This window comes from Maniola hyperantus, chromosome 7 (assembly GCF_902806685.2).
Source record: "Maniola hyperantus chromosome 7, iAphHyp1.2, whole genome shotgun sequence".
Taxonomy (NCBI): Eukaryota; Metazoa; Arthropoda; class Insecta; order Lepidoptera; family Nymphalidae; genus Maniola; species Maniola hyperantus.
In genome coordinates, this window is record NC_048542.1 from 6,538,489 (window position 1) to 6,564,389 (window position 25,901).

At 35.0% G+C, this 25,901-nt stretch overlaps 1 protein-coding gene across 4 annotated transcripts in view; it reads left to right on the forward strand.

The window, feature by feature from the left end:
* Positions 1–25,901, forward strand: part of shot (dystonin-like protein short stop) — a 263,692-nt gene that overhangs the window by 54,093 nt on the left and 183,698 nt on the right. The window lies entirely within an intron of this gene.

Genomic DNA, 25,901 nt, shown 5'->3' on the forward strand with positions numbered 1-25,901 from the left:
CGGTTTCGCATTTATAATATTAGTATGGATCACTATTTATTGATTTCCCCATATTTCCCTATGTTTCTGGACGAAATAGAGTAGAAGTCTATAAATAGTTTTAGTTATTTTAATTTAGTTATTTGTTTCGACGAAACTGGAATCCGATTATAATAATTTTATAAGCTCTTGATTCATTATGAGAGAGATCATAAAATTATTTCTTCCGTTCTATACTGAGGATGCTCATCATTTTCATTTGAAAAGAAAACCTTACAACATAGCCATTCGGAGTGAACCCCAAACACTTATTTTTAAACACCGGGTCCGATGAAGTGTTTGCTTAAGCACTTTGGCTCGTTATGAACTCGTACACTTGTTTTAAGTTCTAACAGGTTGATGAGATAAAATACGGATTTTGTTAAGTGAACTGAGTAAACTCTTTTTGGTTTTTCTGTACACCAACCTTCATGTGGTTTCCTAATCCTATAATTTAATATATATAAAGAAAAGCTGACTGACTGACTGATCTATTAATGCACAGCTCAAACTATTGGACGGCTTGGACTGAAATTATGCATGCAGATAGCTATTATGAAGTAGACATCCGCTAAGAAAGATTTTTGAAAATTCAACCCTAAGGCGATTACGCACTGCACTGCACTTCTATCCGTCATCCGTGAGAATACCAGCGAATTTACGACTCGTAGATAATCGCTATTACGACATATTATGTCATAAGCTACCATACAAAACAAAAAGGAACGTATTTTCACGGACTCGGATCGGATGAGTGCGTAACCGCCATTAAGAGGGTACAGGGGTTTGAAATTTGTGACGAAGTCGTAGGCATAAGCTAGTAATAAATAATCATGCACACAAAAGAAAAGAATTTATCGACTATCATGCGACTGTCATAATATTGAGATTACCAATGTTATCCCAGCTAATTGACATTGACAGACGGCAATTTAATACTCATCAGATCACAGAGGGGTGTCGTCATCACTTGCTGTAAGGTCAGGTCATCATAATATGACATCATAATTCTAAGACACGAATCAATCATCATGCAATGATTGCATGTGTTCATTAAATGATAATCTGTTGTAAAAACTGTTTACAAGATGCCTTTGAAATCGTTTGTAGATTTTATTATTGAATTAAGTAGGTATTTATCTAATTTATTTACCTCTAATCTCTCACGACCCTGACCCAGGTGGACAGACGACATCCAGAGAGTTGCAGGGAGCCGCAGGAATGCTGGATACAAGCTGTAAAAGACCGTAGGGTGTGGACATCTCTTCATAAGATCAACGTCCAGTTGTGGATGTCCATCGGTTAAGATGACGCCAATTCGTGCTTAATTAATACAATCATGTTAAGTACGTGTTGCCCAATTCGAAACGTCCGTTTTGTTGATGAATTAATAAAAGCATCGCTGGAACAACCGCTGTGCTATAAAAATAATAGTACAAGTAGGCACCACACACGGCATTGGCTTAATATGAACAGTAGGTAATAGAACTCACTAAATTGGTCTAATTTTGACTAATTTAGCAGTTGTATGAAAATCACATTAAACATCATGACTGTTTTAGTGTTGTTAGAGTTTGTTCTTGTTATTTGCTTCATTATTGAAATTGATTTAGTGACGAATGTCGACTGCCTTGTCTTTGTTCAAGGCTTTTATAACTCGTATTTATGAGCACTAAATAAACTGAACATTAACGGTCCTAATAAAAATCCCTGGCGTAACCTCCAACTAATTATAAAGTTAAATGAAGTTATCACAATTAAGTACTCAAGTCAGTCATCTAGTTCTATTTAAATGATCTCTTTTAAATATTTTAGCCTACATCGGATTAAGATAATAAATGTAAAAATACAATTTACAAAGATAAGTTTTTTTATGCATCCTGTGCATTTTGTACAGGCTTCTCCCTCCTTCCTTGTTTATGTCATAGCGAGGAGAGATCTCGCTATGACAATCTTCCCATCTTTTAAACAGTCCCCTCTCCTTATTTTTCCTTAATTAGGATACCACACACACTGCTTTAGTTCAGTTGTCCTCTCTACGCCATGGTGTGGCCAGCCTAGTGCTCTACACCATACTGTCTATAGCACTGGGCTGTGTGTATTGAGTGTATATTAGGTGTTACAAATATTATGTTGATGACTTGGTACAGATTTTTTCCATTAAACTTCCTCCACTCGAAACCCTGAGAGTTCCAAATTGCTCTCACGTTAAGTTCATCATAGTAAATGCTAAGAGCAAACAACGTGAGAGGATGTTATCTATTTCGATCCTCGTATCTCGCCTCGTTGTGATGGGGGTCATTATACGCGCTGAGAGAATGGTAATAAATTAGTCAATTGTATCATGACGTGTAACGGGCTTTTTTTAACTAAGATTGTTAGGACACGTGCATAGTAATCTTACGTTGTTTTTAAAAATTTATTTATTAAACTTATAGAAAGTACATGACATTATTTCTGCTCCATTCAGTGTCACAATACCACAGCACACAGTCGATTTTACTGGGCACTGCATTATCGTAAAATATATGTACAAGTGTCCTTTTTTAGGGTTCCGTACCTCAAAAGGAAAAAAGGAACCCTTATAGGATCACTTTGATGTCAGAGCAAGTCGATGTTATACGACGATGGTATAGAATCCTTTGTGTACGAGTCAGAAGTAATCTGATAGCATGGATGGAAAACTATTGTCTTCTTGTATTTCTTCTACCATAATTTAAAATTGTAATCTACTTACCTAAGTTTACTTAGGTTTATGTGCTGAAATACATGTTTATAAGTCTTTTTCGCAAGTCTCCGCCGAAGTCATTAAAACGAATCCGTTTGATATGACTAAAATTAGTTTATTTTTATCGTGTTGCGGAATGTTTATCGCTTCAATTAACAATTGGTTACAACAACAACAACAAACAAGTGGTAACTAGTACCTATACCCAGTCTGATTCAAGACTATAACTAAACCTGGTACCTAACACTGGGAATTAGTCAATTAAAGTACCTAATATAAGGCCCTTTAATATGGATTGCCTAGTAGAGATTACTCGAGTAATAAGGTCACCTTTTGTGTATTCTTACTAATTATGTTCCATGTAATTGTCTTCTCTTGTATGCAATTAACTGCTTAAATAAATAAAGAAATAAATAAAGTGATCTTAGTGTCGAATTAGTGTACATTGAGACGGACCACCCACACCACTACGTCAAAAATATTGCCAAGCAATGTCTTGTGTAATATTTGTGTTATTACTTGTTGCAGCTAAATACTAAGATTGGTGCAGGTGGTCTCTTTGTCGTGGGCCACAACCACGTTCACGAGTCGCGACGGCCTTGATCGCGACTGCATATTGTTGTAGAGAGTCTGTAGAGAATAGAGACATGCGATAAGCGTGTTTCCTATTTCGTCGAATACATTTTGTTGCTGCACTGTGGTGTGATATGTGGTTGTGTTGTGGCACGTTTGTAAGAACCCTTAATGCCAGAACTGCGTACCGAAGTGGTTGTGGTAGGTTATCAGGTAGTAAGAACTCAGTAATTTTCTTTCTTCCTGTCGATTCATTGCGAATTGTCGACATCCTTTCCTTTATGTGCAACGGTTTTATGCAATTACATTGTAGTAATAAAGAAATAGGTTTTACCTGTGCTGTAGTAGTCTACCATACACTGTACGCGCAATATTATTTCATAATTCTAGTCAGTCATCTTACAAAGACAGCACGAAGATTAAAAAAATATTTGTGTTTATAATCATTATAATGATGCTTGGAAATATTTAAATCGGTTAGCTTACTAAGTAGACCATGATTATGAATCTGGGAACTGGCTAGGACGGACGATGAATCTGCTTTCTTATCGTTTGTATGATCGAACTTTTCGTCGACTCCTATGACTTATAGCTTCGCTAATATGAAAACTTTATTTATTTATGACTTCGATACGCTATCGCGTTGAAGTTTATTGTTTTAAACTTTAACAATACGTTATCGTACTAGAGTTTTATTGTTTTAAACTTTGATAACAACCAAGATATCAACCCCAAAAGGACATCGTATTCGAAATATACCAGGTGTGTGGACAATCCCTAATTATTGTGATTTGCTCCAACGCTATATCGCGTAATGTCGGAAGTATTTTGTAAGATTCGGAGCAATTTCGCTTTTCCTCACCATGCCGTATCCAATTGTTGACATCCTATCTAATGTCCTGTGGTAATGTAGGTGTTGGTAATAATCGTTATTATTATGCTTAGTAAATTTATTTACGAAGTTACGGAACTAGTTACCTGTGAGGACTGAAATTTCGGAAAAATGAAATGACAGTATCAATTTTAGGGTTCCGTAGGGGACGGGTGCCAACGAGACCCTATTACTAAGCCTTCGCTGTCCGTCCATCCGTCCGTTCATCTGTCTGACAGCGGGCTGTATCTCGTGAACCGTAATAGAGAGTTATCACAAAATATGCATTTCTATTGCCGCTATGACAACAAATAATAAATTTTTTAAAATGGTTGCCATGAAAATTAAAAAAAGTGTTATTTCTTATACGGCCTTCGATGCGGAGATGCCCTGCCCAATGTGGAGATCCGTCGATATAGTAACGGGAAAAGTGAAATGAGTCAAAAATAAAGCTATTTCGTTAAAAATCACCCCGAAGAATTTCGACACTATTTGTGGATGCTGACGCATCAGTAGGAAATACACAAAATATTCACACGGTAGTTTAATCGATTAGAGCCGTTGTGCGAATTCCGTTAGCCACAACTTTACGCAAATAGCGTAGTCGCTACACAATCATTAAGACAAACACATCTGTCCTTCGATCATTCATTAATAATATTATTAGATATTATTGAACTTGGACAGGCAAATATTTGCTTAAAATGTAATTCTGGCTTAATTCTGGCTCATTCAAATGATTTACTGTTTACATACTGATGGTGTGGACTGTGGTGGTAAGCGATGGATGACGATAGACTCAGACTGAGATCTATAGAGCATAGGTACTTTGACTTTGCTCAGAATTAGAAGCATGAGTTAAGTTGAGAGGTTTTAGTTTATATAAGTTACCACTTGCCAACTATTTTTTGAATGTTTGTTACTCTACTCCTTCATGCCACAATGTCTGAAGTGATTTGGCTGCTTGGAATAGAGATAGATTATAGGTAAGGCTCCTTTTTATTGCGAAAGGCGAAAAATCAAAGCAATCCCAAGGGATTTAAAAACAAACCTGTATTTACGCCGGCGAAGTCGCGGTGATCATCTAGTATTATTTAGGTATATTTTGTTAATTTACTTGTCGAAAAATTGTGGACTGTGTACAAGGAAATTTCAAAACATTGTGAGGCCATGAAAATAGCTATTTGCACAAAAGATTGTATTTCGTGTGCATAATTCAAATTTCAACATACTTACTTGATGTTTTTATTGTTTCACTAAAAATGGAAAATTATTGTAACCTAGGTTATGTTTAGTGTGCTACATATATAGGTACAGTTACTGTAATTTTATCGAGCTAAGGCCATAGGGTAATCATTTTAATTAACTAGATGAGATTCCCCACGACTTAATCAACATGGATTTAGCTTTTTAAAATTTCCTGGGAACTATTTTATTTTCTGGCATAAAAACAAGTCTGTCTTCAGGATGTCTGTTTACCGGGACCAAAGTAGCCTAGATCCCCCTCCCGTCCAAATTGGTTAAAAGGATGGGCCGTGAAAAACTAGCAGCCCGACAGTCGACAGACATAGAATAGAATAGAATAGAATAGAATAGAATAGAATATAATGTTTTTTTATTCATGTAAACTTTTTAAAAGTGCTTATGAATAGTCAGGTAGTTTTAATAGTCAGGTAGTCATAGTTTCTATGGGTCTAATAGGTATAGTATTATAATAGGTATAGGTACAATTGAATAGCATTTCTTATCATACTTGTGAAGTAGGTAAACCTAGTGGATGTTAGGAAAGGTCACAGAAGAAAAACATTACAATGTGCAATCGCTATTTTCGCCGCCTCCTAATTACGTGACAAGGGTTTCAAATTGCATCGGCGGGTTTGAACCGAATAGTTCTCACGATACACTGCAGGCATATAAATTGCCTTATTTACAACGTAGGTCACGGATTTTGGCCTTTCTGCCAAGTGCCTACGATATAATATGGGAAAAGTACTGGCGCCAACCATTTGCTTGGTTTTGTAACTAAAAAGTACTTATTTATACATAATTCGCTATCGTTTATTTATTTTTCTTATATAACTGAGCTTCTACTCTCTCCTACTATTTTCTTAAGCTTATTGATTTAATACCGTTAGTAGGTGTAGTAGATAGTAAGGTAGGTACTTTGAGTAATATCTAGGTACCTAGTTTAATAGACTCGAGGGCAAAACTATCCAATCACAATAAATTAATTCTTAATTATTATTGCGACTAGGTATACCATTAATATTTTATTGATCTAAGAACTGTAAAAAATACGATACACTTATTGATGCCCGCGACTTTGTCCGCTTGAATTTAGGTTTATAAAAATCTCGTGAGAACTGATTTTTCGAGATAAAAAGTAGCTAATTTCTGTCACCGGATGCAAGCTTTGTTCTGTACCAAATAGATGATGCCTGGGACTTTGTCCACGTGGATGGAACATAGATTCCCATGGGAAATCTTTCATGGGAAGTAGCCTATGTCCGACTCTGGGATGATGCAAGCTATCTCTGTACCAATACCAAACATAAAAATGGTTTAACGGATGGGCCTTGAAGAGTTAGCAGACAGACAGACATACTTCCGCATTTAGAATATTATGGCTAGCTTATGCTCGCGACTTCGACGGCGTGGACTACATAAATTTCAAACCCCACTTAGGGGTGGAATTTCAAAAATCCTTTCTTAATGGATATCTACTCTTTACAAAGAACACACCATCCAAATTTCACGTCTTTAGGACCAGCGGCTTAGGCTATGCGTTGCTATATGTCAGTCAGTCAGGACTTTGAATTTTATATGTACAGTTGGGATGGAGTATAGATTATTATATTATTGCTGACTTTATGAAGTCGATATAAAGAATTTTCATTCGTTATGGACTGTTGGCGCACTCTGTTGTCAATTTTCCGAAGCAGTTCATCTCGAACCAATATTCTCGTCTGAGCGCGCGAGCCTACATTGTCTTATGAAGTAGTTTCATGCGTATGAAATAGAGGGCGATGATGTAGCGAAACCGTTTTAATGTTTTTTTCTTTTATTTTTCAGGTAAACACAAAAATTACTAAAACAAGAAATTTAAAGTTTAAACACGTAAGTATGAAAAAGGTGATTTGGCTTCATAGGGCTCAAATAAATAATAGGGTGATAAGATAACTGATGTTTTTCTATCTCTTATCTCTGAGATAATATTAGTAAGGCTAAAAGCCGCAAGGAGGTAGGTATCTTACAAGTTACAACCTATGTACAATGTATGTAGATACATGTGCGATTTTAGGTGGTTACTATACAGAGACGACCCGCTAGAAATCCACCGCTAGAAATTTCAGCACAAGTTGACGCATACGTGACCTCAACTGATAGAATAATAAATCTTCAGCATTACTTTGATGCGAACGATTCGACTGACACATGCAGCAAGAGACACTGGAGCCGAAAGAGGTACCTACCTCTTACGGCTCCAGTGTCTCCTGTCAATCTTGTGTCGTCTTACCGTAACCCTACCCACCCTAACAGTGTTACTCAACGGGAATGTTTTGAAATTGTTGGCACCTTGTGTCACAGTGTTACACACAGGGGTGTGACTCAACGGGAATAACCCTATACAAAAACACCATAAGGATTCTCCCAGTTTAAAGTGGTAACTATTCAATGGTACTGATTCTGAGCACACCTAAATTTAAGAGTATTCGCATCCTCTTCTTACTAATGTAATATGAAAAAGACAGACACAGTGTGACAGCTTTAAATTTAATTTAGAGCTGTCAAACCGTGTGAGTTTAGCTGCCAGTCGCGAGCCTATTGTTTAAATTTGTACCGTGCACTAAAATTTTGAGTTTTCAAATGTAAAATTCATGTTCCGTCCCGTTTTAGCAATATTGTAAACAGCAGATACTCTTTTAGTTTTGAGAAAGACAACAGAATCAGCGCCATTGTGCGCGGAAAAATACTAAACCGACTACTAAAATGTTTTTCTAATACGCTAATAGATCTTTAATTATTAAAGCAGATGATAATGCTAAGTACGTTGGTATCTATGGTGTCATTGTATAAATATTACACAACAATGTAGGTACCTTCGTAGGCCTACACAGTTTTCGGCAATGAAGGATAAACTTCCGGAAACAAGGCTTGTTTCCACTGTAGAGAAACGATTCGTATTTTTTCTTGAAAAAATAAAGCTATTAAAAGTTTTTGCAAGTATGAGAAATTAGGACAAAGCCCCGCAAGTTAAATTTCAATTTAACTTACGAGTTGAAATAGCTTATTTTAATCAATTTATTTTAATATATTAATTACTTGATACAACCTAGTTTCGTTATCTGATCTGTGCCCTACTAGGCATAAATTAGGAATTAATCTATAGAAGCCGGTTGATGGTGTGTATGTGATACAATGCAAACAGTTTTTGTGAAGGCTTTAAGAAGAGTATAATCGGAATGCGCTCCATACAAACAGATTGTGATTCCTATTTAAATAAATTGACCAATCAAATTCAATAAAATATTGTAGACACGTTCTCTGTGTTTGTTGTTTCTCGGATTTCCCTAAAAATATTATGTAGTTTCAAAGGAGTTCGAACATTTTTGTATGGAACCTGGCATACTTACAAATCCGCCATTTTAAAAATCCTCATTTCGGCGGCCAGTAATAAAACATGTGTCAATCGACGGAGTAAGTGATTACAATCAAAAAGCATTTAGTGATGAAATGTCGTAAGTGATATACTTTTTGAGATTATTTGAGTTTAAAACCGTAGAAAAAAAGCATTAATAATTACTTAATTGTGTTTTTAGGGTTCCGTACCTCAAAAGGAAAAAGAAAACCCATAGGATCACTTCGTTGTCTGTCTGTCTGTCCGTCAGTCGTGTCTGTCAAGAAAACATTTATATTAGGGTACTTCCCGTTGACCTAGTTGCATTGCGATGCGATGCGTTGAAAATCAAAGAGTTTCCACGGGATTTTTAAAAACCTGAATCCACGCAGACGAAGACGAAATCTGAGATAAACACGTTATAAAATTTAATTGAGATTTTTTAAAATAGGTAATCAAAAAGTGCAATTCGTTTGTATCTATACAATATATTATATATACAAAATCCGTTTGTATAAAGAGCGCTCCAAATACACTCTTCTGAGCGATAAAGTTGTTTCATCGTAGTTGCTCGTGCTCATGTCAATTTATTTTATGTGATGACTTAAAAGTTTTCGGTCATTAAAATCATGGCAAGAGACATAAAACTAAACGATTTTATAGATTTCCTGTTTAACGTTAACAAATTAATAATAATATATTCTAGGTACTTATTCATAAATGGAATAGTTGGTTAACTTCATGGAAGATTAATTTGTTAGAAACTAAACAAAAGTTGCCAGGTACAGGAAACATAATATTATTATAGGACCTTTGCCAAAAGCTAGGTAAAAAGAGAAGAAACAGTACGCGGCAGAAACTAATTTACATCGACATTAGAAGGAAATAGCGGATTTATAGAGCATTGTCTCTGTCGTTAGACCGACAAAACGTCACATAGGTATGAGCGACAGAGACAACGCTCTACAAAGCCGAAATGTCATTCTGAAGGCCGATGTACATTATTTTCTGCCGCGTACTGTACGTCGTACTTACCGTATGTACAACGTACAGTACGCGGTTATACCTAAAATGAAAACTTTGTCTCATTCATATAAGTCATTGGTTTGAACCGTCGCGCGTCGACCTTTCGGATTTCAGTCCGCTCCTCTAATCGTTGAGCTACGAGTATATAGCAAGTCATGTAAAAGTCCATGCTAGAGTCCTTTTAAAGATAGACCAATCCATTGCCATAGACATTTGTCAGTTGAGTGAGGAACGCAAACTCTCGGATTTAGCAAACGAGCCAGATATTGCGAAGTGCGTGACAGCTGTTTGTGAAACTTTTACTTGTAGAAGTAAGACCAGCCATACACGGACAGCTTGAAGCAGTCAGTAGTGGATTGCTTCAAGCTGCGACTGCGTGTTGAACTACAGACTTCTACGTACGTACATACACGAACCTCTCAAGCAGTTGCAACTGCTTCGGGCGGTTGGGCGGTCAAGCAGTCGCCAGCCATACACTGATTGCTCGAGCTGTCGACCGCTCTCGCGCAGTTACCTCCGCCCGCGCTCCTCATTCCACGTCTCGCACGCTTCCCGCCCGCATTGAAATTGCTTGGCAGCTTGAAGCGGCCATCGAGCAGTTAAGGTAGCTCAGTTCGGTGCTTTCTCCATACAAACGTAGGAGGGAAAATACAACAATATTCGATATTGTACGCACAAAACTAAGAATTATATCGATTTATCTCGTCATTATCTAGGTTTATTGATATATAAAATATTGAAAAAAATATTGATTTAAAAGTTACGAGGCTCAAAAGATTCCTATTTTAACACTTAATTAATGACAACTTTGGGCGTAAATAAATAAGATTAGGGATATGAAAATTCTAAAACAATTTATCATTAGACGTTGTTTATTTATTCATTAGTTGAAATAACTTTACTTTGCAAACATAAATTCAGCAGTTTTTTCTCAAAAATACTTTTCCTAAACCCTTTTCGCGCGCTTGATTTCAGTGAAAATCATCGTGCCTCTCAACTTTCTCATACAATGTCAAGTGAAAAGCAAACATGTTACCCACGTGCGCTGCCAATTTTGGTCGAGCGTCCTGCGTCACCTTAAGCTAACTGCTCGGTGGCAGCTTCAAGCTGTTGACTCTGACTGCTCCAGCGGTCCGTGTATGTTGATCACTGGCTAACCGCTCGAGCAGTCCGTGGATGGCGGGCCTAAGTAGATATTTTTTCACGTCCATAAAGTCGTTGACGTCGTCGCATAGTGGTAGGCTTTTACCACCGATAACTTCTTTTATCTATGGCTTTTACCACGCCTACCCGTAAATCCAGCCATATTTTTTTAATAAACTTGAGCTAAAGAGACCTAACTGGGCCCTTACTTTTTTGTATGATGTTCTAAAGATCATAGCCTACTTAGGTCCTTGATTAGCAATTTGTAACATCAAACTTTATTCCCCTTAGTCGTTAGATTATACACCACTGGCCAGTGGTAATTTACATTAATTACAAAACATTAAATGAGCTAATTTTGAACCCAATACATCAGTACAAAATCTCTATAAATTAGCCAGTATTAATCGTGTACTTGATCATAGTGAAATATTGCAAATGGCATTCGTAAAGTAGTTAAGTAAGACACGGCTTTTGCAAATGTGTCCGTATGCTAATAACCATAAGAATCAAATTCACTTTACCAAATCCTACGACAGGCTAAGTAGATTACTCTTCAGTCTTCATTGATGGATATGTAACAGAGGGGATCCTAATGACCCATTAAGAAAATCCCATTTACGGCTCTGACTATCCAAGTGACATTGTTTATAAGCTATGCGATATCTGACTAGGGTGGAGTTCGCCATGATGGCAGCTTCTACACGTTAAAACCTCTATACCGAGCTCTCCCAAGAATTCTGTTTTGGTAACAATGATTTACGAATAGAACTTAGTTAAGCACAGATATGCAGAAGATGTTTTGCAGCGATGAATTGAGTGTTTGTGATACCGGATGATTACTTTCTCGTGATGTTAATAAATAATACTTAACTAGCTTATACCCGCGACTTCGTCCGCGTGGACTACACAAAATCTCAAATCCCTATTTCACCCCCTTAGGGGTTGAATTTTCAAAAATCCTTTCTTAGCGGATACCTACGTTATAATAACCATCTGCAGCCCGATCCGTCCATTAATTTGACCTGTGCGTTGATAGATCAGTCAGTCAGTCACCTTTTCCTTTTATATATTTAGATTATGGTATGTCTGTTTATTTAGAATGGTTCTTATTTTGGTGTGGAGACGACAGTAATAAGCGCTACGGCTCTTTAGTCTTCTATCCTAATAGAATGCTAATAAAATGTAAAGAACTGTCTTGATGGCTAATTAAGTGATAGGACCTAGTTTGAAAATGCTGTTTAAGTGGGCTCAGTTCGGTGCTTTCTTCATACAAACGTAGGAGGGTAATTACTACATTATTTGATATTGTATGCTCAAAACTAAGTATTATATCGATTAATCTCGTCATTATCTAGGTTTATTGATATATGAAACATTAAAAAAATAATATGTTTTAAAGTTACGAGCCTCAAAAGATTCCTATTTTAAGACAAAATTTATGACAACTTTGGGCGTTAATAAATAAGATTAGGGGTATGAAAATTGTACAGGAATTTAACATTAGACATAGTTTATTTATTCATTACTTGAAATAACTATACTTTGTAAACATAAAGCTAGTAGTTTTTTCTCAAAAATACTTTTCCTAAACCCTTGATTTCGGTGAAAATCATCGTGCCTCTCACCTTTCTCATACAATGTCAAGTGAAAAGCAAACAGGTTCGGTCGATCGTACTGCGTCACCTTAAGAAACAATAGGCTACTTGACACTTTTTTAAAGTTGGTCTTAAATGGTTAATATTTGTCCTATTATATCAAAAAAATTAACACTGTATTTTTTTGCGCCCTAAAAACCATAAAACTTTAATTTAAAAATATATTTTTCTTAGACAGGTGAAAACACTGTCGGCCATGTTTGGCCGATAGATTATCTGTGCTCTGACGTCATGCATTTGTAAACAACAGCATAACCTCCCAAAGTTAATAAACATGACTTCTATTATACTAGTTTACATGAAAAATATAGTAATTATCGTTATTGTATCATCCGAGAATGTAAAAAACGCATCGATAAAGACCACAGGAAAGTTGTGGATTAGAGTGCCTAGTGAAATAAATATACGTAACATGCGAAGACTTGCTTAAAGGGATCCTATATGACTAACGACTTCAACCCAAATTTATTTTTGCAAAGATCACTTTGTTGTAAGTCTTACTTAATAACTTATTCAATTTATAAAGAGAAAACGATAATTTTTTAAGTTTACTATGAGTTTTTAGAAATATATAAAAACTAGCTTATGCTCGTGACTTCGCCCGCGTGGACTTCATAAATTTCAAACCCCCATTAACCCACTCAGGGGTGGAATTTCAAAAAATCTTTTCCTAGTGGATACCTTCTCTTTACCTACAAAGAACACACCCACTAAATTTCATGTATCTAGGACCAGCTGTTTAGATGTTTAGGCTGTGCGTTGATATATAAGTTAGTCAGGACTTTAAATTTTATATATATGGATACTACGTTAGTCCCCGCGTGACATAGAGATGACATTTCTTTGTTTACATATTTAATGACGTCACATCATGGCTGACAGCGTTTTCTGCGTTTCAAATAAAAATAAAAACTGTATTTTTTTAAATTGGATTTATATATCCATCCTGCGTTTTTCATAATTGTTATTGATATATATCGTTGTCTTAAGCAAAATACTATAATAAATAATCATTTATTGGATGAAATTAGATATGAGTCAAGTAGCCTATTTAAGTTTAAAAGTGTCTAGAGTAAGTAGGTAGTATCGAAACTATATATTTATATAATATATAACTAAATATCAATATAACTATGTATGAAACTATAAAAAAGATACAGTGGACAAAGTGATGTCATCCGTAGGTGCGTTTTCACTTACTTACAATGACTCTATTGATTCTTTATCTCGATAGATACGAGACATTGATGCATTCAATATTCTCTGTTGCTTTGTATCACGTTGTTGTGTCAAGGACAAAATATGGTGTAGTTAACCAATAGTTTAACGAAAAAAAGGCTTTTATTTTCATACTTTTTATGGCTGGTTAGGTTTTTATTCGGATAGGCAAATTAAAAATTATCACCGTGTCTGATGTTCTCTAATAGATTATATATATATAGGTGCCTATAACGTATGTCGTTTATTTAAAATTGATTTCGCATGTAAAGCAGACATAAAGCGATATCATTAATCAAGGAACTAATTTGGTTCGCGACGAGCGTGCTCTGCCGCCAGAATATGTTCACTTTTATACTAAAAGACCAAAACGACACCATAACGATTTCGAATCAATTATACAAAAGGAGAAACTGAAAACAAAAAAAACACGACATATGTACCTACTTACTTACATATTATGACCCCCACCAAGAAAGGATTTTCAGAAATTCCATCCAAGACACAATCGAAGCCCGGACGGGTTAGCTTATTCGTATAAGATTCGTATAGTCCTATTAGGAATTTTAGGCATCGTGTCGTTGTCGGTGTATATGAAGAAAACCGTTGCAAATTTTGACTTAGGTCGTTGACTTGAAACTAGAGTTTTATGTTTGAATATATTATTTTTGTTCCCATTTTTGTTGAGATTATAATATAATTTTACCTAAGTATTACTGTCTAGTGTGAAACGTAGAGCTCTCTCTCGTATGAGTTTAAAAGGCAAAAAAGGTTAATTATTATTTAAAAGTAGATATATAAAAAAAAACCGCCATCCGCGTTTGTCTGTATATTTGCTTATTACATGTTAACTTCTTAGTGCATTTCAATGTAGTTTTTACCATCATTGTGGCGTAAAGAACACCTCATGGATTCATGAAACATTTATCTATAGCCTCTGCATTGAAGCTTCCAGCATAGGTCAAGTACGGTCAAGGCCCGGTGGCAAAGTGAAATGCATACAAATGAGACTACCTACGTAGTTAGTTCCGGCAATATTGACCATTGTTCCATATCTGTACCAAGAATCATAAGGAGCTAAAAGATACAATGTTTAAATCTTCTAGAGTAACTACTGATACAATGGAATAGCGAAGAAATAACTATGAGCAGACAAAACCTGTAAGTTGAAGAACTGGTGGCCGAACCTAATTTAATTTAAAACATCTTTATTGCGCAATACTATGAGTTAGGACAAAGAATAAAAATACACCAATATTTTGAAGAGACATAATCGGCGATGCGACGGGATATATTTTAGGCTGGGATCTATAGAGTGTACCCATTTTGCGATAATAGCCTAGGGGGCTTAGTTTGTTCCAGGGCACGCATCTCTAGCTTTTTGGAGTTATATGCGTTTTAAAGCAATGAAAATATAAAATTCACTTGCTTTGACGGCGAAGGAAAGCATGCTTAGAGTTCTCCATAATGTTCTCAAAGGTGTATCAAAACTGCCAATCCGCACTTGGCCAGCGTGTTTGACTATAGACATTTAAGTCAGACCAAAGTCACAAAGATCTCAGCCTCAAAAGAAGATGATCGTGATGTCGAAATTCGAAAAGCATATTTGGTACCTACTTTGTATTTGTTAAATGCCTTGTTTGAAGATGGTCGAAGCATCTGAAAACCTACAAGTTCGCGGAAGAGCGGATTGACGCGAAGTAGGTACCTACTTAGCGCAAGTCACAGGCATGTGTCAGCTTCTAGTGTCGAAGGCCAACCAAGAACTACTTTAAGCCAGATGAGACATATCGAAGTAATCTAAGTACATATATATACTTGCTAGTGGTATCCATATGAAGTAATGTCCAGAAACCACGAATAAATTATAATGGACTATTAGTAGCTTGTATCATATAAATCCTTCATTTCATTAAATAAGTTCCCCCAACAAGTGTCAATTGAAAGAATGTTAAATACATTGAGCCAATTACCTCTTACATGTAGTGTGCTTCCAATCATTTTGTAAATTCACTTTATTAGTATCTTGAACGTTTATTTATTTTCATGTCAAGATCGCCATTGTGATGAATTTTTTTTTTAGAATTATTGAAGTACTTGATGATGATTACAGATTTGGATGTATGGGCCATAAATATTTTGAAAAAAAAAAAGAATATAATGGCGGCTGTCTGGCGCCATTTTCAAATGTGAAAAAGTCTTTTTAATTCGTTTTTTCCAGGACAGTCGTGTTTTTAATCTTTTTTATCACGAATTGTTTTTAAATCTTATGCAATGCACGAATAAATAACACCCACATCATTTCGTAAGTTGCTATGTTTTGATTCGGAAGGTGAATAAAAAGGTCCTCGTAAGAGTAGAATTTGACTTAAAATAAATTTAGTAATAAATTTTCTGTTTCAAGTATCAACTCTGTCACTGAATAAGTTTTCGGCGATGACATCAGAGAAATCAAACCTACATATTTATTTGGTAATGCCTTCGCCTCCGCTGCGCCCACACAGCGAATATTAAATCACAATGCGAATAAATTAAAGGGCGTCATTAAAAGGATAGGAAATATGTTTAGAACTATTCAAATCTATACCAATATTACAAAGATTTAAAGTTTGTTTGTAGGGCGTAATATCTGGAACTACTGAACTATTTTATTTCAAAATAAGATCCTTACGAAAAATGTAATAAGCTACCCTATTATTATTTACCCTATATTAGCTATTAAATGTAATGTTACTAATACGAATAATTAAAAATTCATTTCCTATAGATATAGAGTAAGCAGGTAACTAAACAATATGCAGCCTGCCTTCCTAGGGAGACCTTATCGATTTCGCTGATTAAGGTGACGCAGGACGCTCGACCGAAATTGGCAGCGCACGTGGGTAACATGTTTGCTTTTCACTTGACATTGTATGAGAAAGTTGAGAGGCATGATGATTTTCACCGAAATCAAGCGCACGAAAAGGGTTTAGGAAAAGTATTTTTGAGAAAAAACTGCTGAATTTATGTTTGCAAAGTAAAGTTATTTCAACTAATGAATAAATAAACTACGTCTAGTGATAAATTGTTTTAGAATTTTCATATCCCTAATCTTATTTATTTACGCCCAAAGTTGTCATTAATTTAGTGTTAAAATAGGAATCTTTTGAGCCTCGTAACTTTTAAATCAATATTTTTCAATGTTTTATATATCAATAAACCTAGATAATGACAAGATAAATCGATATAATTCTTAGTTTTGTGCGTACAGTATCGAATATTGTTGTAATTTCCCTCCTACGTTTGTATGAAGAAAGCACCGAACTGAGTCCCCTTAAAACAGCAGTTTCAATCCATAACAGGATTTCATACATTAATTTTCAATACGTGATTTAGAGCGTCCGTGGCGGTTTGTGATTTCAAATTAAAACACTTCTGTTATTAAGTACAATCCATACTAATATTATAAATGCGAAAGTGTGTTTGTCTGTCTGTCTGTCTGCTAGCTTTTCACGGCCCAACAGTTTAACCGATTCCGATGAAATTTGGTACAGAGTTAGCTTATATCCCGGGGAAGGACATAGGCTACTTTTTATCCCGGAAAATTTAAGAGTTCCCACAGGAATTTTAAAAACCTAAATCCACGCGTACGAAGTCGCGGGCATCAGCTAGTTTTTAATAAACGAAGTCGTGGGCATCAGTTACTTAGTGGAAAATAAATTGCTAGAGTGGGGCGAGTATTTATAGGTCTATGAGTAGGGCTGAAAAGTTCTGGGGAAAGGTAAAGCGACCTGTTTTACATTTAGTGTTGCATAAACGTTCAATCTTTTAAATATTCAATTTTAGCAACTTAATTATGCCTATATTCGTAAATTAATACTAGTTTTACTTAACTCGGCGGTATTTTTAAGCTTATAAGCAGATTTCAAGATAATAATATGTAAGCAGAAATACTGTTATTACGTCTTTAAAATGGTCTTAATGTTCATATACAAAGCTTTGGTACAAGTTTGGCACTTTTTACTGTAATTTATGATTTCGCCAATTTTCTACATACGTTGCAGCATCAAAATATACACTGCCTAATTGACTAAGAGCCAGCGCGTGCCAGACCTTCATTATTTTATAAAAGCTGAAAGTTTCTCTGCATATTGTACCGAACATTAGGAGGAACGTTTCTTTGGATGTTTGTTCGAATCATGGTGGCTTTGGGAAATAACAGGTAATAAAGGTGTAAAAAATCTTACGTCAAAGTAAAAAGTCTAATTTTTTTATACTTTCTTTGGAATAGTATTAGAAATCACGTCATGCATTGCCAGACACTTAGTGTGGTGGCAAACCCCTACCAGACACCCTTAAACTTTTTAACTTTAAGAGCGTCTGGCAGGGGGTAAGAGTTAAAGCGTCTGACAACCCATCATGCCGTTTTACCAGTAATCCTGTATACTGTAGGATTTGAAACTACAAACTGTTGATAATTTATGCTTGTTTCTAGTTTTGGTACCTGCAGCATACATCACACTTCCTTGATTAATACACACATTTCCATTGTACTACGAGCGATGCAACTGCCGTATTCTGTAATCTCCATACATAGGGCACTCGTTAAGCTGTCTTATTCATGATTCTGAGATTTTATCACGAACTACACGTACGTAACATAGAACGCGTGATTGCATCGAGTTAGACGATATAACCCCTAGATGTTATCAACATTAACCTACCTACTTAGATGAGTAAGAACAATAAAATCACCCAGAAAAACTTACGTAATGAAGGCTGCATACTGACACACCATCAAGCATATATCTTCCAATTTGCATGAGACCTGAAGGCTTCATCAATCGTCATGCAAACTTGATCGTGTGAGTCAGTTTGTATGACAAACACAAATTGGCCAAACTGCCACAACAATTGAATCGAGCCTGAAACCAGTATGAAAAACTGGCCAAGTGCCAGTCAGATTCGCCAACCGAGGGTTCCGTAGTTTGGAAAGAAACATAAATTGTTATTTGGTCAAATTTATATACCGTCTCAAATCCCTTTTATTTAGGACCACAAAATTAAAAAACTGAATCACAGAAATAAATATGTGTGATAGACTGACAGACTTAGTTGTTCCATAAGGATAGTTTTTTTACTATTCTGGTATGGAACCCTGAAATAGATGATATATTTGACGGTGTGTGGAGGGTTATTAAGCTTGGTTATTAAAAGACTTGTTAGTATAATATATTATTGTTTTTGTTGAATTAGTTGTTTGCTGTAAAATTTTCAAATGTTTTAGCTACGAGTATGTAACGCAATTGACGTAGGAAGATACTTCAAATTTTTTAATGATAGCAATATCAGAATTGATAAGATATAAGATAGTTATTATTATGATTGCAAATTAATATTATATTAACTTCTTTTTGTTCTTTACGTTCGTAATCTATATCTATACTTCATCCGCGTGGGCTACACAAATTTCAACCCCTATTTTCTCAAATTTCCACAAATCCTTTCTTAGCGGATGCCTACGTCATACTATAGCTATCTGCATGCCAAATTTCAGCCCGATGCGTCCAGTAGTTTGAACTGTGCGTTGATAGATCAGTCAGTCAGTCACCTTTTCCTTTTATATACATATTTAGATAGATGTCAACATTATAATAAAGCACTCCTGTAGTCGTCTGATGTTATACATTCCATGGTCAATGGTTGTTCAATGTTACTTCATTCACCCCCATATTTATGTAGGTGGTATCTGCCGTTTAATGTATATCATTATGCACTTTGAAACAAATTGTATTAAACGTTTATTTTCATAAACTGGCATTTTGTTTCAGGGCAAACTTGTTCACTGTATAACTTTGTTCCGTCACTCCTTTGTTTTCAAAATGAATATTGATAGGTCTACTGTGTAGTAAATTATTATAAAGGTTTTATTTTAAGTATATGTATATATGTATTTTCAGTAGATCAACAGTTGTATATAAATCAACTTTGTATAAATAACTTAAATACATAGAACATCTAAATGTAAAAAAAAGTCCCGACTCACTCGCTGACTGTCATTGGCCATGACACATCAACGCCCAGCCCAAACTCTTGGACCTAGAAAGCTGAAATTTTTCACCGAGGTTCCGTTTGTAATATAGACAACGAATAAGGCCGGATTTTTAATTACGATGGGATCGAAGCCGCGGGTGGTCGATATTATAAAATATAATGACTTTCTTACTGTCGATGACATAATCCGTATAGATCACTAAAAATGTTTGTTTTAGGCCTTGGATTACCAATAAAGTTCCTTGTTTTCGATAACGCCTCATTAAGTACTAACCACTATTTCTGTCCGGCGTTAGATCACTGCATGTCGCCTACGATCAAGCCTACGCAGTCGCTGTATATAGGGATATGGTGTGTTGACAACATTCCTTGGTTAAAGTATTGTTGCCAAGTTGGTACAGAAATGGCGCTTAGGACGGAAATGGTAGGTATATCTGATACATAGATTAATGTCTTGGAGGTTTAAACTCATATGTAGGTAAACACTTGCATGTTATACATCACTGTTATAGTTAGTTTTAATTTAATACTACAATAAAATAGACCAATCTACATGTAATAGATTTTATTTCCAACTAGCGCTTGCTCGCTGACATTTTACCAGCTGCAGCGTTACTTCATTTTATGTTGTTATGAACTTTATTTGAGAGTATTGAAAATATCCAAGTAATAAAGTCGTGTATTAATAACATCTCTAGGTTTAGATTTTCTCTCGTCACCTCTTTACACTAAATCATAATATACAAAGCAAAAGGAAATACCAATAAGTACCTATTCAGTCGTTTCCGGAATATTATTTCCTAGGTCTAAAGTTCCAAGTAATTCTAGATCTTATACCCTTAACTTAAAGATTAGAGAGTTCAGTCTATTTCGGTGTTTATTGCGAATGGTAAACTACCAAGGTAGACTTAACAGTAACCGCAAATAGCAGTATGAACGACTTTTACATAGTATCTACATAGAATTTGTAGTCGGTATATATTACATAGTTCTTCAAGCACTTCTGTTTTATTGCTCATCTGTTTTTTTTTTGTTTAAAGATATGTACAAACAACTAACAAATAACAAATTTCTTAGCCTTTCAACACTACATTTGTGGAATTCCCTCTTATGTGATGGACGTTCAGGACCAAAATTCGCCAATTCTTGCATCGGTGACATCCACGGGTGACATCGGTTTCATTCGAGAACAAGGCTTAAACCTATAAACGCGGACCAATCAGAAGAGAGAAAGCTCAGACTCCCATAAAACCAAAATAGAATTTTGTTCCCGCTATCCCCTAACGCCATTCGTTTTTCCAATAAGTATAATGAAAAGTATGTATAAAGGCCTCGTATCTAGGAGATTTTTTTCTCAACTCCAAACTCATTACTGGGGTTAGCCCGTTCACCTGACTGAAGCCGATCTGATAAGAGGAAGGCGGCACTTTGATCAAACAATGGATACAAATCGTGTGGTTTGCTGTAGTGTAAGAGACAGTTCATCAGATTTTATTTCCCTAAATGGGCAAGGTTTTAATTTTCCTTATTCAAAATGTAAGTAAATAATATTTTTGTATTGTTTCAAAATCTTCTTCCCTTTTAAAAATATTGACTGCCAAAAAGTTAAAGGGTGCTGGCCACTTACAGCAAATACAACGAAAAGAAGATCTGTCGTCAATTTTCTACTAAAATTCAAAAGAGTGAAAAAGGCAATAAGAAAATGTAATACTGGTGTGGGCCAAACCTGTTTTTTATAAAGTAGGTAAGTACAATTTTTGTTCACGGACTCTCGTTCAAATAGTTACTTATCAGCTGATTAGCCTATTTATTTATCGATTACATACATGTCTTGCTAGTTTTTGTTAAAGTACCTATTGTTTCGTCTTTAGATGGCAAGAGTAAACGCGATTACCAAAAATGTAAGTACACGACTGTTACATGCACTGCATAGAAAGTAATTGCCAAACATTTACAGAACTGTGTTCATAAAACTATAAAAAAATAGTAACTTCACGTACCTACCTACTATGCGGACCACAGTTTCTCATTTCAGTTATCTGATTTCGCAGTTTAGCATTTATTTATCTTGACGTTAGTTGACGCAAGTGGATTTACAAATATAATGAAGTCCGCATATCCTGTGGCAAGCGTGATAAAATTGTGAAAAAAGAGCTTAAAGGAAGATGCGATTCCGTGGAATACAAATTGCTTCTTTGATCTGCCGATTACCGTTTCTAAATACAACATTACATGTACATTTGATGTTTAACGACCCCCTTATTTGGGCACATAATATTATAATTTTATTTTTTAAATAAGGTTTAGGCTTTATACCTTAGACGATTTAGTAAACATTTTGAAATATGTATTACAAAATGTGGTCTAGCTGGTGTCAACACTGTGAGAATAATTTTACCTTTCAGTACCTAGATATTTATATAGTTTCAACAAATCTGTCGCGATCTTAATATAAATCATTTGTATTAGCATAAGCAAGTCTACGCTGTTTAGTTAACGTTTATTTTACTAAAATTTCCTCTTAAAATTGAAATTGAAAAGCTAAATCTATACAGGCTATGGTAATCGATATGATTAGAAACGAAATGCTTCGTTAACAAAATAAATCGATTTATACGGAACACTGATGTTCAGAGCTTATTTCTGTGTATTTTGATTAATATCAGATGTATCAGTTAAATTATTTCCTCAGTGGTTTTGTCTTTTTCCTAAGTCTGTGGTTTCTCAATCACAAGATCTGCCTTCAGACAAACATATTATTGAGGCATATGTTCCTTCACAACTTGACAGCTTCCGAGTTACATGACCACATCTGTCGCCCACTTCATCACAAGTCACAAGACAATGAGAGCCGTCACCATATTCGATTCCCCTACAACACATTCGATGAACACCTACGATATCGCTTATTATCGACTGAGAGTGAAGTGTCCTCATATAGTTTTCCTCATTAGTTTTAGGAATTTAGGCTTGTCATATTATTTTTGTCGTTAGATAAATCGATTATATATCAATATGCACACACTTAATAACGTTATATAATATGCATCGCGTGTTAAGTTTTTCTTAAATTATATTACTTTACTTACTTACTAGCTTATGCTCGCAACTTCACCGGCGTGGACTATAAAAATTTCAAACCCCTACTTTGACCCTTAAGGGGTTGAAATAAAAAAAATATGATTTTGATTTTTAAAAATTCAATCAATAAACAGGGGTTTAAAATTTGTGTAGTTACAGCTGACGAAATAGCGGGCATAAGCTAGTATAGATTAAGTATATCCGTCCATCAATAATTATTGGCTTTCATAATTTTATCATAGTTGGTTGTCATTTATGTTGTGAGATGAAGGCAATTTTTCAAGTAACTTGGTATGTTTGTACGATGCGATGCGTATTAATATAAATTAATGTGGAAAAATAAATTTTCCCTTTTCCTAGCATTTTTCAACTCTGGTGCTGCAAAAAAATATCTGTGTATGAAGTAATTGAAATTGCTTAACATTAGATGACTTGTTTTTAGTAAATGACTGTTTTAGAAGTACATAGTCACTTGTTTGTTACAGCTAAGCAAACCTGTTATTCAATTTTCGTCCCATTTCTGTCGTTGCAACACTGAGTAAGCCAGTAATCACCATGGTGACTAAGACGCGTAGGTCGTAGGTACTAATCATTCTGGCTGTTAATTCATCGATTCTGCGTAACCTGTTTCCTTTGGGCTGAATTTTGCAATATGTGTTTGAATATAAATTAGATCGAAACTAAAGATTCGAGAAATCATGAACTTTCAAAAGGAAAGAAGAATTTGCTAGATATAATATCCACTAAAAGTTAAGGAAGCCGATAGACTAATGGACAGGATTTGCAAAGCTTTTTGTGTTACCCAAACAGTCTTAGGAAAATATTTCGAAACTGCTCTAAAAATATAAAAACAAAAAACGTGACCACTTCCAGTTTTTTACCATTTACTGTAAAAATAACGTATAGCTAATGATCATCTTTTCAGATAGATTACAAAAATGTACTCAAGTCTAGGTACACTAGTAGCCCTATTTCAGAGCAAAAATTGTGCCATCATATTATCTAATAGATTTAGGAGTTAGGACATACATACATGTACTTATGAATAAACTAAACATTTCAAGATTAAGTCAAGAGTTGAGACATCTGAAGGCAGTTTTTTTTTTAATGTTGTGTACGTAATTACGATGATACCAATACAGACACATTACCTTTTCTGGACTAAGTTATTTGTGTAGGAAGACAGGCGTGTAACTATAATCAGTAAGGCTGCAGTGCTAGCGCATAAATTTGTTGCTAATTTCCACCTACGTGTATTAACAAAGTCTATCGTTGATTTTATTTAAATTATGCAAAAAGTGGCTCAAGTTTCATTAAGAAAATTTATGCTTTAAGTGTAAATGTAGTGGTCGATGAAGCAAGTAATGGAAATAATCAGTTTGAAATTAGAGCTGGTAGATACATATCTTTAAAGGAAATATTTAATTGTTTAATTTTTTTTTAACTTTCACAAAAGTTCACAATATATCCAAAGTGATCAACTACACCTTTCAAACTGGACTTACTTTAATTGGTCTTTTGTGTAGTGACAGAGCATATTCCTCTGAGACATTTATATATATAGGTTACCTATAACTTTCAATTATTTTAGGTATTTTTAACTTTCAAAATAAGATTAACATACCAAGTGGAGTATTATCACCTGTACATTCTAAAACAGGTTTTTATTTGTTTTTATGCACAGTAGTTTTTATTTATCCTGCAAAATGTTGATAAAATATGACTGTAGTACGGAACCCTCGGTGCGCGAGTCTGACTCCCACTTGGCCGGTTTTTATTAACTTTTACTGTTTTAAGTGCACAACTCTACGTATGCATTATTAGTCTTAAACTGATCAGGTAAAGGATTTATGTGACAGAGATTAAAATCACCATATAAAATAATCTCATTGGATTTAAATTCTGGGTCGCGTATCACTTCCATATCCAGCGTTGCAAAGGTCGGCCATATAAGTATTGTACTCAGGTTTAAAATTAATATTGAAAAAATCTTAATAGTCTTATAGGAGGTAAGCTGGTATATTTGCGAATAATAGTTAATCGAGTTATTCTTAGAATTTCCATAGAAGTTATGTCCCTCTTATTAAATGTACCTACTTTTATGGTTATATTTAGATAATTGATAGAAACATGCTTTACGGAAATCATAGATTTATGGTATTAGCATTTATCTAATCTAAATATATAAAAGGAAAAGGTGACTGACTGACTGACTGACTGACTGACTGACTGATCTATCAACGCACAGCTCAAACTACTGGATGGATCGGGCTGAAATTTGGCATGCAGATAGTTATTATGATGTAGGCATCCGCTAAGAAAGGATTTTTGAAAATTCAACTCCTAAAGGGGTAAAATAGGGGTTTGAAATTTGTATAGTCCACGCGGATGAAGTCGCGGGAATAAGCTAGTTTCAAATAAAGTTACTGTCTCAGTTGTTTGAGTACCTAATGAGCTGCAATTGGTATCTATATCTAGTAGTGTTATAGGCCATAATTAAATTAGGAATATATATTATAGCAGAGCTGCTTTGTGATGAAAATATGTAAGAACTATTAGAGATTGAATAAAACCGTGAACGATGTACGCGTGAACTGTAAAGATTATTAGAAGAACATCAGACTGTATCAAATAATCTTCTGAATTTTGCCTCAACGTATTTGTTCAACCACTCTGACTCAACTTCTTAAAAGACATCTGTTTTCTTCGTAAATCAATGACATCACTTCATGGTCATAATCCATTAATAATATTGATACCTACAGGAAAAATTTATTTATTTATTGACCTAGTTTTGCTTCTTTCCAGGATTATTATATAGTCAAGAAATACTGGACCTATTTGCATACTGACCTTTGCGGTTATCAGGAATATTTACAATAACTTTATTACTTCATTAGTTTCTCATAATTTATTAATAATTGAAGATTTATT